Source organism: Camelus bactrianus, chromosome 7 (assembly GCF_048773025.1).
Source record: "Camelus bactrianus isolate YW-2024 breed Bactrian camel chromosome 7, ASM4877302v1, whole genome shotgun sequence".
Taxonomy (NCBI): domain Eukaryota; kingdom Metazoa; phylum Chordata; class Mammalia; order Artiodactyla; family Camelidae; genus Camelus; species Camelus bactrianus.
The window spans coordinates 45,765,787-45,781,236 of NC_133545.1; the positions used below are offsets into that span (position 1 = coordinate 45,765,787).

Genomic DNA, 15,450 nt, shown 5'->3' on the forward strand with positions numbered 1-15,450 from the left:
CAATGCCCAAGCAGTACTCTAATTAGAGTATCTGCAGGTGTTAGCATCAGTCTTTTTTTAAAAAATCACCAAGTGATTCTAATGTGCAACAAGATTGGAAACCACTGAACTACATCTTATTTTGTGAAATTGGCAGTGAGGCACATGGTATGTTGTATATGTTTTCAAAGTGCATTTATAGTCACTACTTTGTTGCCTAGACTTTAGTTATATAATATTCTACAACTGTTGTGTGTGCTGTCTAATTTTACCAATAAAAAAATGAGAGTTCCATGATTACAGGCCACTCACACCAAACAAGACCCTTCTATTACTACTATAATGCCCATGTTGCCCTCCTGCTGTGCCAAGAGAGATAAGAGCAGAAGGAATGCCTCTTCCTGCTGGGAGAAGTCACAATGGCTCTTTCTCACCAGCAGGAAGGCTGCAGGAAAAAAGCACCTTTAACAACTGGGACCATAGAGCAGGAAAAGACAAATGCCATGGGGGAGGCCAGAGACAGCATGAGATGCATTCTCAGACCCTAGTCCCCAGCCAGATCTTAATCCATATTTGCCCACAGAAATAGTAAACAACAACAACAACAACAACAAAAACTCATACAACAGTAACTTCTTGCCTGTCCTCAAGGTCACTTATTTGTATTCAAGACTATTCAGAACTGCGCTGTCTAATACGGGAGCCACGTGCTGCTGTTGCATACTTGAATTATGGCTTTGAATTAGGAATTGAGATGTGCTGTAAAAGCAAAATACACAACAGATTTCAGTATTATTGCTGAAAAAGTAAAATATTTCATTGATAATTTTTATATTGATTGTATGTTAAAACAATATTTTGGATATATTTAGTTATATAAAATGTATTATCAAAATTAGTTTTACCTATTTCTTTTTACCTTTTTAATGTGGCTACTAGAAAATTTAGAATTATATATGTGGCTCACATTATACTGAGATTAAACAGCAGTACTCTGGAATATAGTTAGGAAGAAAAGTAGATCTCAAAGCAATATAAGTTCAGAAGTTTCTCTATTTCCAGGTAGATCAGATTCTAAAAGGTTTGTCCTAAGTCCATTTGTTGGGACTTCTAAGTAAAAGTGTCAGTTGGGTCCTCTCAGAAACAGATGCCAAGAAGGAGTTAAAAGTGCAAGAGATGTACTGGGGATAATACCAGTGAGAGATAAAGGGGAGAGGGAGCAGGAGTAAACAAGTAAAACCTTTAGTCCATGATGTGGGTCTAACCTCTGTGAAAGCAGACAGGGCAGTAGGGAGGACTGAACAGCAGGAGCCTCAGACTACAGCGCAGCTCTGAGAAAGCTGGAGCTCTGGCAAGCACTATAACTCTAGCTCAAGCCACTTTGTCTCTCACCTGAGTTATCAGTAAATTCCTAATTGGTTACCTAGTTCTGTTCTTGAAATCAACAGTCTGTTCTGTGGAGAGCAATCTTTTTAAACATAGACATGATTATGCCACTTCTTTACTTAAAATTTTCCAATGCTTGCCTACCATACTAAGCATAAAATTCAAACTCCTAACTGTGATCACAGGTGTGCTACTGAATTGAGTTTGACAGTAATTTTTTGAGATTTTTTGCATCTATATTCATCAGGGATGTTGGCCTATAGTTTTCTTTCCTGTAGTGTCTTTATCTGACTTTAATATCAGGGTAATACTGGCCTAACAAAAAGAATGTCTTGGAGTGTTTCCCCTCTTTGACTTTTTTGGGCAGTGTTTGGGAAGAACTGGAATTGATTCTTCTTTAAATGTTTGGTAAAATTCACCAGCGAAGTCATCTGATCCTGGGCTTTTCTTTGTAGGGTAATTTTTGTTTATTAATCAATCTCCTTACTAGAAATTGGTCTGTTCAACAGCTTTTCTATTTCTTCCTGGTTCTGTCTTGGTTGTATATTTCTAAGAATTTTTCCATTTCTTCTCGGTTGTTCAGTTAGTTGGCATATAGTTGTTCACAGTAGCCTCTTAAGATCTTTTTTATTTCTGTGGTATCAGCTGTAACGTTATAGAGCTACTCTTCAGAGATATTCTATACTTCTAAAAGAGCATATGTATGTGTCTACTTTTTGTCCTTTTTCTTACATGAACGATAATATACTATAAATGCTCTTGTGCATCTTGATTTTGTTTAACTTAACAAATAAACTTGAAGGCCATTCAATATCAATATATAAACAGCAACCTCATTTTTTCAGATGTTCAGAGTTTTCCATTGCATGGATATATAATTATTTACCCAGTCCTCTTATGTTGTTAGGCTGTTTGCAGGATTTTTCTATTACAGCAAAGCTGCAGTGAATAGCTTTGTACATGAATCTTTTCATACATGCAATACTTACCTATTTTTGCCCATTGCACAGGCATGACATTTGCATGTTCCGAATTTGCTCTCGGGCTTTCAGAATTAACCCTACTATTAAATAATTCTCCCATGTGCCCATTTTCTTGCTGTTCCATTATTTTTCTTCTTTGCTTTCATCTCCATCCTAATCACATGCCTCTTTTAACCAGCACTGTCAACATTCTTTCTGTTCCACACTGGAGAAGCATGATGAGGTTAATAATGTTCATGTATGACCTCAAAACTAGTTGCAAACATGCTGAAGAGTGATAAGCAATGTAGTGACTGCACACAATTACTGCTACCATCATCTCTCTGTTGAAGGAAGGCAGAGATGGTATGTTTGACTTTGGAGTATGGTTTTGTTTCTGATCTGTGACTTCAGGTAAAATTGTGGGCAAAGGAGTTTAAACAAAGACCATGTATTCTTCATGATAGTGTCTCTAAATCCTCAGAGCCTGTCTACGTTTGGCTTATAGGCAATTCTAATGAATGAAGTCCTCTGGGTTCTCCCCACAGAAGATTAAGAGTAGCGCATAATAAAGCTAGAACTAGACACTAATAACATCCAGAAGTGCCGCTTTACAGTGAAGGTGAGGCATCTAAACTATAAAAACATAAAATAACACTCGAAGATAACTTAATGTAGAAGAAATAGCCCTATATAAGCAAACTGTTCTTGAGGGCACCACTTACCATATTACAACACAAGTAGTTGATGAACCAGAGTCACTAAAATACTAAATTATGGTTAAACCGTTCCTTTTAAGAAAGCAGAAAAAGGAGAAGAGAGGTGTGGCTCATCTATCCATGAAAAGATACTGCATACCTTGAGAAGGATTCGCATATTATATTATCTCATTTGACCACCAACACTTTGGGATAGACATTATCATTCTCATGTTACAGATGAGATTCAGAGAGCAAAAGTTATTTGCCCCGGGTTACCCAACTACTCAAATTTAGGTCTGATTCCAAAGTCCTTGTTTTTCACACTACATCACACACTGTCTCTCTTGCTGTGCTCATCACTACACTGAGGATTAAAGTGCTGTGAGCCAACCCAAGAAGTTAATACCTGTTCATAACATTATTTCTGTGGAAAGAATAGATGACCTATGTCAGGCAGCCTACATGTGAATTTCAAAACCCAACTTATTCATTTCTTGGATTTTTCCTTTAGCACATTTGTTACCTGTTAAAATACTTACTACCTGGCACAGTGCTGGAAAGAGAAAAGGCTTCATAAATATTTGTTGGATTTTTAGCCAGTTTCTCGTGTCTTAATATTGTCTGTTTAGATTCCTATTTTAGGTAAATCTTCATAATTCTGTAATATTGGGGGCAATGTTCTTTTTTATGGAAATAAGAAATCTTTGTCAATTATGTATTGTATACAGTGGATGAAACCACTTCCTTCCACAGATCTACTGGCAGGAAGTTCTCTCCTAGAACAGTGCCAGACACATAGTAGGTATTTTAAAAACTGCCAGTGAATGAATGTATAAATTAAAGAATGAAGAGTGTGGCTTACTCAACTTTGGCAAGCTGGTTTGCCTGGGGAATCAGAATCCGGAAGTAGACCAATTCACTGAGAATCAATTCACTGAGTGAGCAATTTGCCAATGTTACAGCAAAACTGAAACAAATCGGTGGATTGATTATCTGATTAATTAATCATTCGGCAAATTGATGTTGGCAAACTAGTTAATAGGTAAATTGATCCCCTGATAAAGCAGTCATTACTTTTTTTTTTTTAGTGAAATTTTTATATTTAGAATTAGCCAGCTGGACTGAGTTTAGATGATTCCAATTTTGTTGGCAACATCCAAAGCATCATAGTCAGGAGCCAGTCGTACATATGCCTTCTTCTCTCCATCAGGCCTGATCAGGGTATTGACCTTAGGCATGTCAATGCCATAGAGCTTCTTCACAGCCTGTTTATCTGGTGCTTGTTGGCCTTGACATCCACAATGAACACAAGTGTGTTGTTGTCTTCTATCTTCTTCATAGCTGACTTGGTGGTGAGGGGGATCTTGATGATGGCATATTGGTCAAGCTTGTTTCTCCTAGGGGCGCTCGTCCAAGGATATTTGGGCTGCCTTCTGAGCCACAGTGTTTTGGGCCATCGGAATGTGGGTTACGTCTGGATCTTCTTTTTTTTGTGGCTGTGGATGCCTTTCAGCACTGCTTTCTTGGCCTTCAAAGCCTTTGCTTTGGCTTCGGCTTTGGGAGGGGGCTTCCTTCTTTGCTTTTGGCGCTATCTTCGTGAAAAGCAAGCAGTCATCACTTTTAAAGCACTTCTTGAGCAACAACTGGGACTTGCATTTTAAAAGCAGGGATCTAACCTGGACTGTCTCTGTGGCAATGTCTGTCTGATTAAGTATACATCAAAGTCCACCTATATAAGTTCTCTCCCTCACCTAGGCGACCCTTCCCGTCCCTTTATTTGGGTCCTTCTACTTCTCTGGCTACTACTGCCTTCTGTCACAATAAATTTCCCTTTCTCTTATCTCTGGTATATGCCTCCATCATTCCTGTCAGGTCGACAGCTCTGGGCACAAACTGTTGAATGTTTTTGTCCTTTCTGCTCTCACTCCTCATCCTAGTTTTAACCTAACCCTCCATCCATATTGTGGTCTATTTGAGGCAAACATTTGGTGAGAGGTGGAAAGTGTGTTTCAATATGCATTATCTAGAGGACACCCTAAAGGTCATGTGCTTCGTGTGCTTCATCATGGAAATGGGAGTACTTCCATTAATAATGTTTTCATTGTGATTCTTCATTTTATATATATAATGTGGCAAACATTATCTATATGAATAACAATTTGCAGAGAAGTAACAGTCTAGGTTCAAAATTATTTTATTTCAATAGTTTAAAAATATTTCTCCATTGTCGCCTTGCCGTCAGTGTTGCTGTTAAGACACACGAAGTCCATTTGATTTTTGTTAATTTGTAGGTGAGTTGCTTCCCTTTCACTAAAAGCTTTTAAGATTTTCTTTAACCTTGAATTTCTTACATCTTTTATATGTCTAGATGTGGGTTTTTCTTCTCCTGATTGGTATTCTATGGGTCTTTTTGATCTGAGGTAATTCAGCCTTTTTTATTGTTGTTAATTCTGAGAAATGTTTTTTCACTAATTCCTCAACAGTTTCCTACTCTCCATTTTTATTTGTTTCTGAAACTCCTATTATTGACACTACAATTTTCATCTTTCATTTCTCAAGTTTTCTTTCTAAGAGTGTCCCTCAATCTAACCTTTTAACTAGTTAATTCTTCAGTTGTATCCTCTTTATTACTTATCTCATCTATTGTGTTATTTCAACTGTTAACATTTTTTTATACCTTATACTGCCAGGTACTTCTTTTAGGAAGATGCAACATTTAGGAGAAGACCATCTTCCTTGATTATAACATTTATTTAATTTTCACTTTGTATTTTTAAAATACTTTTCAGAACTTGAAATAACTTGCTTTTGCTTTATACTATTCCAATGTAGTTTAGCATTTGTGTAGCACATTGCCAAGCACTTTCAAAGACATTATCATAATCTCTTCAATTGACCTGAAAGGTAGATATTACTTTATCTCAATGTTACAGGTAAGGAAGTGGAAACCCAGATAGAAAAAGTGACGTGCATAGTGTAATACTGTCATTCATAAGAAATATATATAGTTGGTCTTTGTCCCTGTTTCTGCCACAGAGGTCCTAAAATCCTTGGCATTTCCTAAGTGATGAGAGCCATAAAGGTGTTTTGGTATCTTAACAAATTTCTTTCAACAACACCCGATTTTATGTTAAAGGTGACTTTTGGAAAGCCCAAGAACCAACCATGAGATTAGAGGGTTATAAACTTTTAATCCCACCCCAACCACGACCTCCCAGGATGGGAAAGGCGCTGGAGGGTAAATCAATGGATAGGCAACTGCCAGGCATCAAACATGCCTATGTAACAAAGCCTGTATAAAAACCAAAAGGACTGGGTTCAGAGAGCTTCTGGGTTGGTGAACATGGGAGATATGAGAAGACTGGAGAGAGCACAGAAGCTCTGTGGTTATTTCCCACGTACCTTGCCCTATGCATCTCTTCCATCTGACTGTTTCTGGGTTATATCCTTTTATAATAAACTAGTAATATAGCAAGTAAACTGGTTTCCTGAGTTCTGTGAGCTGTTCTAGCAAGTCAATAAAACTCCAAAAGAGGGTCATAGTTTCCTCTGATTTATAGCCAGTTAGTCAGGAGCATAGGTAAAAACCTGGACTTGTAACTGGCTTCTGAAGTGGGAGCAGGCTTGTGAGACTGAGCCATTAATCTGTGGAATCTGACACTATCTCCAAGTAGATAGTGTCAGAATTGAGTTCAATTATAGGACACCCAACTGGTGTCAGAGAATTGCATGGTGGGTGGGAAAAAAATGTACATCAGAACTGGAGTCAGAATTATACATAGTAATGGTGTAGGCTGGCCTAAAACACAATTCCTGTGACTCCAAGTCCAATGCTAATTCAGATATGTGCATCTGAAACACTTACTCTCTACCAAGAAATTTTTGTTTTAAAATACATTATGATAAATTATATTTTTAAATTATTTAAATTATAATGGTAAATATAATCATACTACAGAAAATTTAGAAACAAATGAAAAAATTATTATTAAAATCATTATCCTAATATTACTTTATCATTTTCCGTTTAACATTGTATCACAATGCAGAGACTTCTTGAATACATTTAGAGAAAATACATTTAGCAAATAAATACAAGAGAGTCAGCAGGAAAGTTATCATTACCCCCAGTTCAAATTCCTATGTTCTGATTTCTGATGCTACCTGGCTCTCTGTGCTCCTGAGTTCTAGATCTTTGTATCTTCTTTTTAACAAACTAGAACTGGTTATTACAAACTCTAATTTCAGATTCTTGATTTTCACCTAAAAACTGAATTACTTAAATCCCTAAACTGTGACGGCAAAAGTACCTGGGTTCATGGAAAAGAATGCCATAATCTACTAAAGGATCTGTCATAGAGCTGTAGGTAGAGATATGATGGAGCATCTGGCCAGTTCCAAAAAGAAAAAAAAAAATTATGATTTGCTAGAACACGTAGGAACTGAACACCTCTGAGTAAGAAGGAGAATTCAGGCAAAAAAGTCAATAGTCTCAAATAGTAACAGCGAAGAATGCAATAACTGTGAAATGCATCTTCTATTTCCCAAAATATTTTTAAGAAAAGAAATACACCCATCTTCTAAATTCCTCAAATAAAACGCCACATTTTCTACTCTTCAAAAGTGCATAACAAACACAAAATCTTTGGGAACACTGAGGTGGGTAACACTTCTTTCTAATCACTCCACACGCAATGCCTCTGTTCTCTTTATCTCAAATTGATTAATTAAAGAGTGAAAACAAAAACTATTTAGCATACCTACTGTGGTCTGTTTTCCCTCAAATTAAGAGATATCGCCTTCAAATTGGTGTGAAAAATAATAAAATCACTTTAACCTCTTACTCAGACCAGAAGTGGTATTTTTGTATTCCATGTTACAGTTACTTATTCATTCTACATAGATGCTCCTTGGCAATGACGTTGCTCTGGAAAATGAGCTTCAATTAAAACTGTTTCTATTAAAGGGATATCTCCTACAATAAAGCATTCTGATAAAAAAAAATTAAACACACACAGAAATTAAAATTTATTTCTCCACATATATAGTGAATCTTTCTGCCAGTTATTCAAGAAAATTATCTTTACACTTGAAAATAACTAGCTTCTGATTTACCAATTTAGTCAAATAATGTATGGCTTGATACCTAAGGTAAGAACATTTTCTTTACTGTACAGAAGCTATCCTTCCAAGTGCCACTTCAAGAAAATAATCAGAAGAAATAGATTTTAACTCTCTCAAGAAAGTAAGGGCAGTAAATAGATTCATGTAAAAACAGTACAGTTCCACTTCATTTTGGACTCCTCTGCTAAGATAGTCTTAGGTAGGTTTGCTGATCCCACGGTTGATTTACTTTTGTGGGAGACACCACTTTAGGAATATTGGCACTTAGCAAACAATTCTCGTCTCATTTTTTTTCACAGGTATGCCTTGTCTCAAGCATACTGAAGGCTTTCTAAAACAGACTCATACCTTTGAGTGTCTTCAGCATCTATCCTGGTGTCCCACACAAAACTTCAAGGGTGATAAATACGATTCTTGACAAAACCTAGTCTCTCATGCCTCATTTTCCTTCTTTTTCTGTAAAAGAGGAGTAATAATGGCACTTTATAGGGCTGTGGTGAAGATTAAATGAGATAACGTAGACAAAATGCCTAGCATCTATCCTACCTCTTGCACTGTGGTAATTGATTCTACATAGCCTTTCATTATGAAACATTTCCAGACTTCAGAAATTTTTAACACAAAAGGAGGGGAAAATTGAAAGCAGTAGGTTAAACTAACAACCAAAGTACATTTTAACATCAACTATTATATCAGGGTCTAATGTACTTAATTACATTAAAATCATCTATGGCCACCCTGGCTCAGATTTTAACTCTGAATACGCTACCATTATGTTAGAACAAACTCCATCCCTTCCCAACTTGCAAAAATACAATGAAATAATCTTGTCAAGCCCATTAATTAGTAAATAATCAAATTTAAAATAACCTCTGAACATGACTTTAAACACTATGAAACAGGAAAAAAAGATCATTTCTGGGGCATAAAGTTTATTATTTGCTTTAAAGAAAAAGCTGAAAATTCTTACAGCAGCCAAAAGAAATTATCTGGGTTTTCCTGCGAAAGCAAATTAGTCATCACATATTTATATGTCATGGCTGATGCTTGTGTGAGGTTGAAAAGGATATAGTAGAAATAAAATTCTGTGAATCATAAATTAGAATTGCAGGAGATGATGCAAGCCATGACTCAGGCAAGTACAATAATCATGCCCAAAATTACGCTTATATTTTTCATATACAGTCTGTCACAGCAATTGTAATTTGCAGTTACCAGCTGGTTGCCATAAATGGAGCTGATATCAGTTAAAAATAAATCATGACATTCAAGAAAAAGCAAATAAATGTTAAAATATTAATCTGTATAATATTTGGGGGCAGTTACAAAAGCAAGTCTGTACATTCATAGAAGTTGTTCAAGAACTATTTTATGTTTTCAATTTAATTCTTTCAGCAGCAATTAATCTTTCTCTAAATGAACTAGTAATGGTAAACAAAAAAAGGGGAAGGTGTGGAATACAGGGAGGAGAAGAGGGGAAAGAGGAGAGAGGAGAAAAAGGAGGAGGTAGAGGGTATGAAAAACAGGTATGCAATATAGACATTATTTACCTTTTAAAGAAATGAAAGATAGTAAAGGCCTTCAAAGTCCAAGCCCTTCAGGCTGTGTATATAGTGGCTCTTCTTTGTGAAGTACAGTTGAAAGAATACATGTAAAAGCAAAATACAGTGATAAGACAAAATGTTTGTCAATAACTTAAGTCTCAAGCTAAGTAATTTTGTGGTCTTGTTTCTCTGGTATTTCTCCTCTTCCTGTAAAATAAGAGTCCTTCTAGAAACAGCAACTCTAGTGTTTGTTCTTATCTTCTCCCTTGATAAATTTTTTCACCTTCCTATCTGAAACTCAAAAGAATGACACTGAATTCTTTGAGAAAGACATCTCTACTTATGCTAAAATTCTCCCAAGACCTTTTACCCTGAATAGCTTCATTTTATAGAAAAAAAAAACTACTGTGTTTCATAGACAGGTTGTCAAATATTCTCTCCTTTAAAAAAAAAAAAAGACTTTAATTGGAAAAGCTTCCCCCTGTTATTCCAGTAGACAGTTTAACTTATTTGACCATACTATTGGATTCTTGCCTCCATAATTTTATTCTCTCATATGAACAAATTAATACAGTAAACTTACCAATTACTACAAAATAACCTTTGGTAAAATTTTCAAGTAATTTTTTATATTTATCATTCAACTAATATTTATTGAATGTCTGTCATTGTGGTAGGTGACAGTCCCAGACCTTATAGAATTTGTGTTTAAAGAAATACAAACATTAATCATATAATCACACCATTGTACAATAAAGTCTGAAATTTTCCATATCCATGACTAATTTAAACTTTCTTAAAATTAACATTTAAAACAGCTGTTAACAAACATTTGCTGCATAACCCAAAACTCTTGACCTGGAGAAGTTTTGACTGTGGAATAAGAAAGTCAAGTTCCAGGTAAGAGAAATTGTGGCAAAGACATTTTGAACAATAAAATAAATATATAACCTAAATACTGTAGATCTCAGTGAAGGAGAAATGTACTATACCCTTACCCAAATAAACAAAACAAGTCCAACTGCATTTAGAAGTTACCTTTACTAAAACCTTCCTTGCAGATGCTTATCCCAGGATGTGATAGGTCCAGAGCTACACCTTGTGGCCATACACAAACTTACAAGAAACTGTTCTAATGTTTTCAATGAAATTTAAAAGTCACTCTTCTGTTAATCAAAAATAAGTATATCTCAAGAAATGGCATATTATTACTTGACAGCTGGAAAAAGTTTTAAATTCTTAATAAAAAAGATTAAGGTAGGTAATTATATGGTAAACTGTAACAATGGTAATTGTAGAATTTAAGTGATGATATATGAATATTTGCTGTAAAATTCTTTTAACTTTGCTGTATGTTGGAAATGTTCATAATAAAATGTTGGAAAAATGAAGGATTTTTTAAAATGTTTCATCATCCATATTTTTATCACAAACACATTTTAGGGACTGTTTCCTTTATGTATGAGCATGATGGGTGTGTCTTCATAATTTATGTTAGTATAGCAGTCTACACTAGCAGTTAGTACAGTAGTAGTGAAGTAATGTAGTTGTATTGATGTACAATGAATTATGAAACAATTCACTTGTTTCATACTTATTCAATTTTGAATTAAACATTTATATGTATGTAACTTTATTTCTATTAAATCATGTTCCTAAGACAAAGTTTTAACACTGATAGCATTGGGTTCTAAGGAGATAATCATTTTCCTGGCTCATGAGACATAGGATCAAAGTACTTTCTACCAATTCACACTGCTTTTGTAAACGAAAATGTGCACCAATTTAACTAACGTCATAGGATCTTGCCATTTTAATATTTTGCTGGTTTACTAAGCATGAAATTTGCTTTATCCAGGTTAATTGTACTTCTTTGATTTTTGAAAAATTTTTTTTACATATTTCTGCATTTATCTACTGAAATCTTAATTTTCTTATAAATTTGAATAATCACTTTATGTACTGTAACTATTACCCTTTGTCTCTAAACTCATGCAAATTTTTCTGATCAACTGTCATTTTTTAGTTATTTTCACTGTGTTGACTTTTATCTATTCTCATCTGTCAGTCTTATCCTTCATGATTTCTTCAATGCATTTAGAACTAAGAAATACACTGTTTCTCCACAAATATGACAAGTATTCTAATTTTTTTGTTTTAATCTATACACATTCAATTCAGAGAGTAAAGATACCTTCAAGAAGAGGATAGGAAAGTACATAAATAAAAACGCGGCTGGTAAAATTCTCCTAGAGCACCATTTCTAAATGTAGTCCTCCCAGAGTAGTTACATCAGAGATACTTATGGGTACTTGTTATAAATGTAGATTCCAAGTCCCATCTCCGATATACTGAGGCAGAATCTCTGGGAATGGACACTGAGAAATTCGCACTTTTTTAAAGATAACCAAGTGGTTCTTACCCAGATTTAGGTTTGAAAATCACAAACCAGGAAAAAGACTCTAGGTGATTCACACATAGCAGGATTAGGAGAAGATAAGAAAGCAACTTACAGTGTCTGACATTCAGGAATCACGCAAAAATTTATTGAGTGAACACGTGTATTTTTTCTTATATAATAACTGTCTGAGGTATAATTCACATGCCACAAAATTCACCCTTTAAAAGGAAATGATCAATTGAGTGGTTTTAGTATATTCAGAGTTGTGAAACCATCTCCACTATCTACTTAAAGATTATTTCTGTCACACCCAAAAAAAAGATCATACACCCATTAGCATTCATACCCTCTACCCTTCTACCCCCTATTCCCAGGAAATCACTAATCTACTGTCTATCCTTATAGATTTACCTATTTGGGACATTCCTTAATGCCCAGAAAATATGAAATGCTCAGGTAAATGAAATCATACAGTATGCAGTCTTTCATGACTGACTTCTGTCACTTATAATGCTTTCAAAGCTCGTCCATGTTGTAGCATGCATTAGTGCTTTATTCCTTTTTATTGCTGAATAACGTTCCATTGTACGAATATACCACATTATGTTTATCCATTCATCAGTAGATGGATATTTGGGTTGTTTCCACTTTTTGGCTATTAAGAATATGCTGCAATAATTGTTCATGAACAAGGCTTTTGTGTAAACATAAGTTTTCATGACTAAAGGGTAATTAGCTAGGAGTTAAATTCCCAGGTCGCATGGTAACTATGTTTACATTTTGAGGAACTGCCAAACTGTTTTCCAAAGCAGCTGCGCCTCTGTACATTCCCATCAGCAGCTCCAATTTCTCCTCATCCTCCTCAACATTTGTTATTATCTGACTTTTTAATTCTAGCCATCCTACTGGGTACAAAGTGGTATCTCATTGTAGTTTGATTTACATATACTTAATGACTAATGATATTGAACATTTTCTTATGTGCTTACTGGTCATTGATCATTTGTATATTTTCTTTGGAGAAATATCTATTGAGAGCCTTTGCCCATTTTTAAATTGGTTTGTCTTTTTATTATTGAGTTGTAAGAGTTCTTTACACTAAATTCAAATCCTTTAGTAGATATATGATTTGAAAATATTTCTCCCATTTTGTGGGTTGTCTTTTCACTTTCTTAGTAGTGTCCTTTGTAGCACAAAATTTTATAATTTAATAAATTCCAGTATATCTAATTTTTCTACTCTTCCTTTTGCTTTTCACATCATACCTAAGAAAACTTGGCCTAATCCAAGATTTACGTCTGTCTTCTTCTTCTAAGAGTTTCATAGTATGAGCTTTAAATTTATGTCTATGAACCATTTTGAGCTGATTTTTCCATATGGTGTGAGATAGGAGTCCAACTTCATTCTCTTATATGTGAATATCCAGTTGTTCCAGTATCATTTGTTAAAAAGACTTCTTTCCTTATTGAATTGTCCTGGTACCCTCGCCAAAAATCAACTGGTCGTATATGTAACTAGAAACTCTCAATCCTATTCCATGGGTCTGTATGCCTATCTTTATGCCAGCATCCACACTGTCTTGATTATAATTGCTTTATAGTAAGTTCTGGAATTAGGAGTGTGATTCCTTCTATTTGTTCTCCTTTTTTGATATTATTTTGGCTATTCTTGGTCCATTCCATTACTACATTAATTTTAGGGTCAGCTTGTTAATTTCTATAAAAATAGAAGCAGAAATTTTGATGGGGACTATGTTGATGATTAGAGAGTATTATCATCTTAACGATGTTAAGTCTTCCAATCCATTGATATATCTTGCAATTTATATGGATCATCTTTACTTTCTTTCACCAATGTTTTGTGGTTTTAGTGTACAAGTTTTATACTTCTTTTGTTGAATTTATTCCCAATTATTCTTTTTTATTGAAGTATGGTCAATTTACAATGTTGTGTTAATTTCTGGTGTAAAGCATAGCGATTCATTTATATATATTTACATATACATATATATATATTCCTTTTTATATTCTTTTTCATTATAGGCCATCACAAGGTATTGAATATAGTTCCCTGTGCTATACAGTAGGATCTTGCTGTTTATTTTTTGTAGTTGAAGTATAGTTGATTTACAATGTGTTAATTTCTGATATACAGCATAGGGATTTATATATATAGTCAAATTATATATATATATTATATATATAAAGTAGAATTGTTTATCTATTTTATATATAGTACAAATCCCAAACTCCGAATTTATCACTGCCCACCAACTTTCTCCCGGTAACCGTAAGTTTGTTTTTTATGTCTGTGAGTCTGTCTCTGTTTTATAAATAAGGTCATTTGTCTTTTTTTTTTTTTAAGATCCCACTTATAAGTAATATCATATGGTATTTTTCTTTCTCTTTCTGGCTTTCTTCACTTACAATGACAATCTCCAGTTTCATCGATGTTCCTGAAAATGGTGTTATTTTATTCTTTTATGCCTGTGTAGTATTCCATTGTGTGTATGTGTGTGTGTATATATGTATGTATGCATATGTGTATGTGTATGTGTATATATATGTGTGTGTGTGTGTGTGTGTATCATAACTTCTTTATCCAGTCATCTACTGATGGACATTTAGGTCTCTTCCATGTCTTGGCTGTTGCAAATAGTGCTGCTATGAACATGGGGTGTATGTAACTTTTCAAATTAGAGTCTCCTCCAGATATATGCCCAGGAGTGGGATTGCTGGATCATAGGGTAAGTCTATTTTCAGTTTTTTAAGGAATCTCCATTCTGTTTTCCATAATGGCTGCACCAAACTACATTCCCACCAACAGTGTAGAAGGGTTCCCTTTTCTCCAAACCCTCTCCAACATTTATTTTTTGTGAACTTTTTAATAATGGCCACTCTGACCAGTGTGAATTTATTCTTTGATGCTACTGTAAATGAAACTGTTATAGAAATTTCTAGGCTATAGAAATACAATTTATTTTTTGGTAATGACCTTCCATCTCCAACCACGCTGAACTTACTACTTCTAAAAGTTTTTAAGTGGATTTCTTAAGATTTTCTGTGTACAAGATCAAGTCATCTGAAAACAGAAACAGCATTACACATTCCTTTTCAATCTGGATGCCTTTTATTTCTTTTTCTTGTCTAACTGTCGTGGCTAGAACCAATAGTACAATGTTAAAGAGAAGTAGTAGGAGTGGAATCCTTGACTTAGTCCTCATCTTAGGGGAAATAATTCAGTCTTTTACAATTAAGAATGATGTTAGCTATGAGTTTTTTTACAGATACTGTTTATCAGGTTGAGGAATTTCCTTACTATTAATTTAAGTGTTTTTCTATAATAAAAGACAT

At 34.5% G+C, this 15,450-nt stretch overlaps 1 long non-coding RNA gene and 1 pseudogene across 1 annotated transcript in view; both read right to left on the minus strand.

Moving 5' to 3' along the window:
* LOC141578256 (uncharacterized) overlaps positions 1 to 9,773 on the minus strand; it is a 104,938-nt gene extending 95,165 nt beyond the window's left edge. Inside the window, exons 1-2 of the long non-coding RNA XR_012508397.1 lie at positions 9,703 to 9,773; positions 8,501 to 8,608 (exon numbers count right to left, since the gene is read on the minus strand). This is a non-coding gene — a long non-coding RNA (uncharacterized LOC141578256). The remainder of the gene's footprint in view (positions 1 to 8,500; positions 8,609 to 9,702) is intronic.
* LOC141578229 (large ribosomal subunit protein uL23 pseudogene) lies at positions 4,121 to 4,960 on the minus strand (annotated as a pseudogene).
* Positions 9,774 to 15,450: the final 5,677 nt, after the last annotated feature.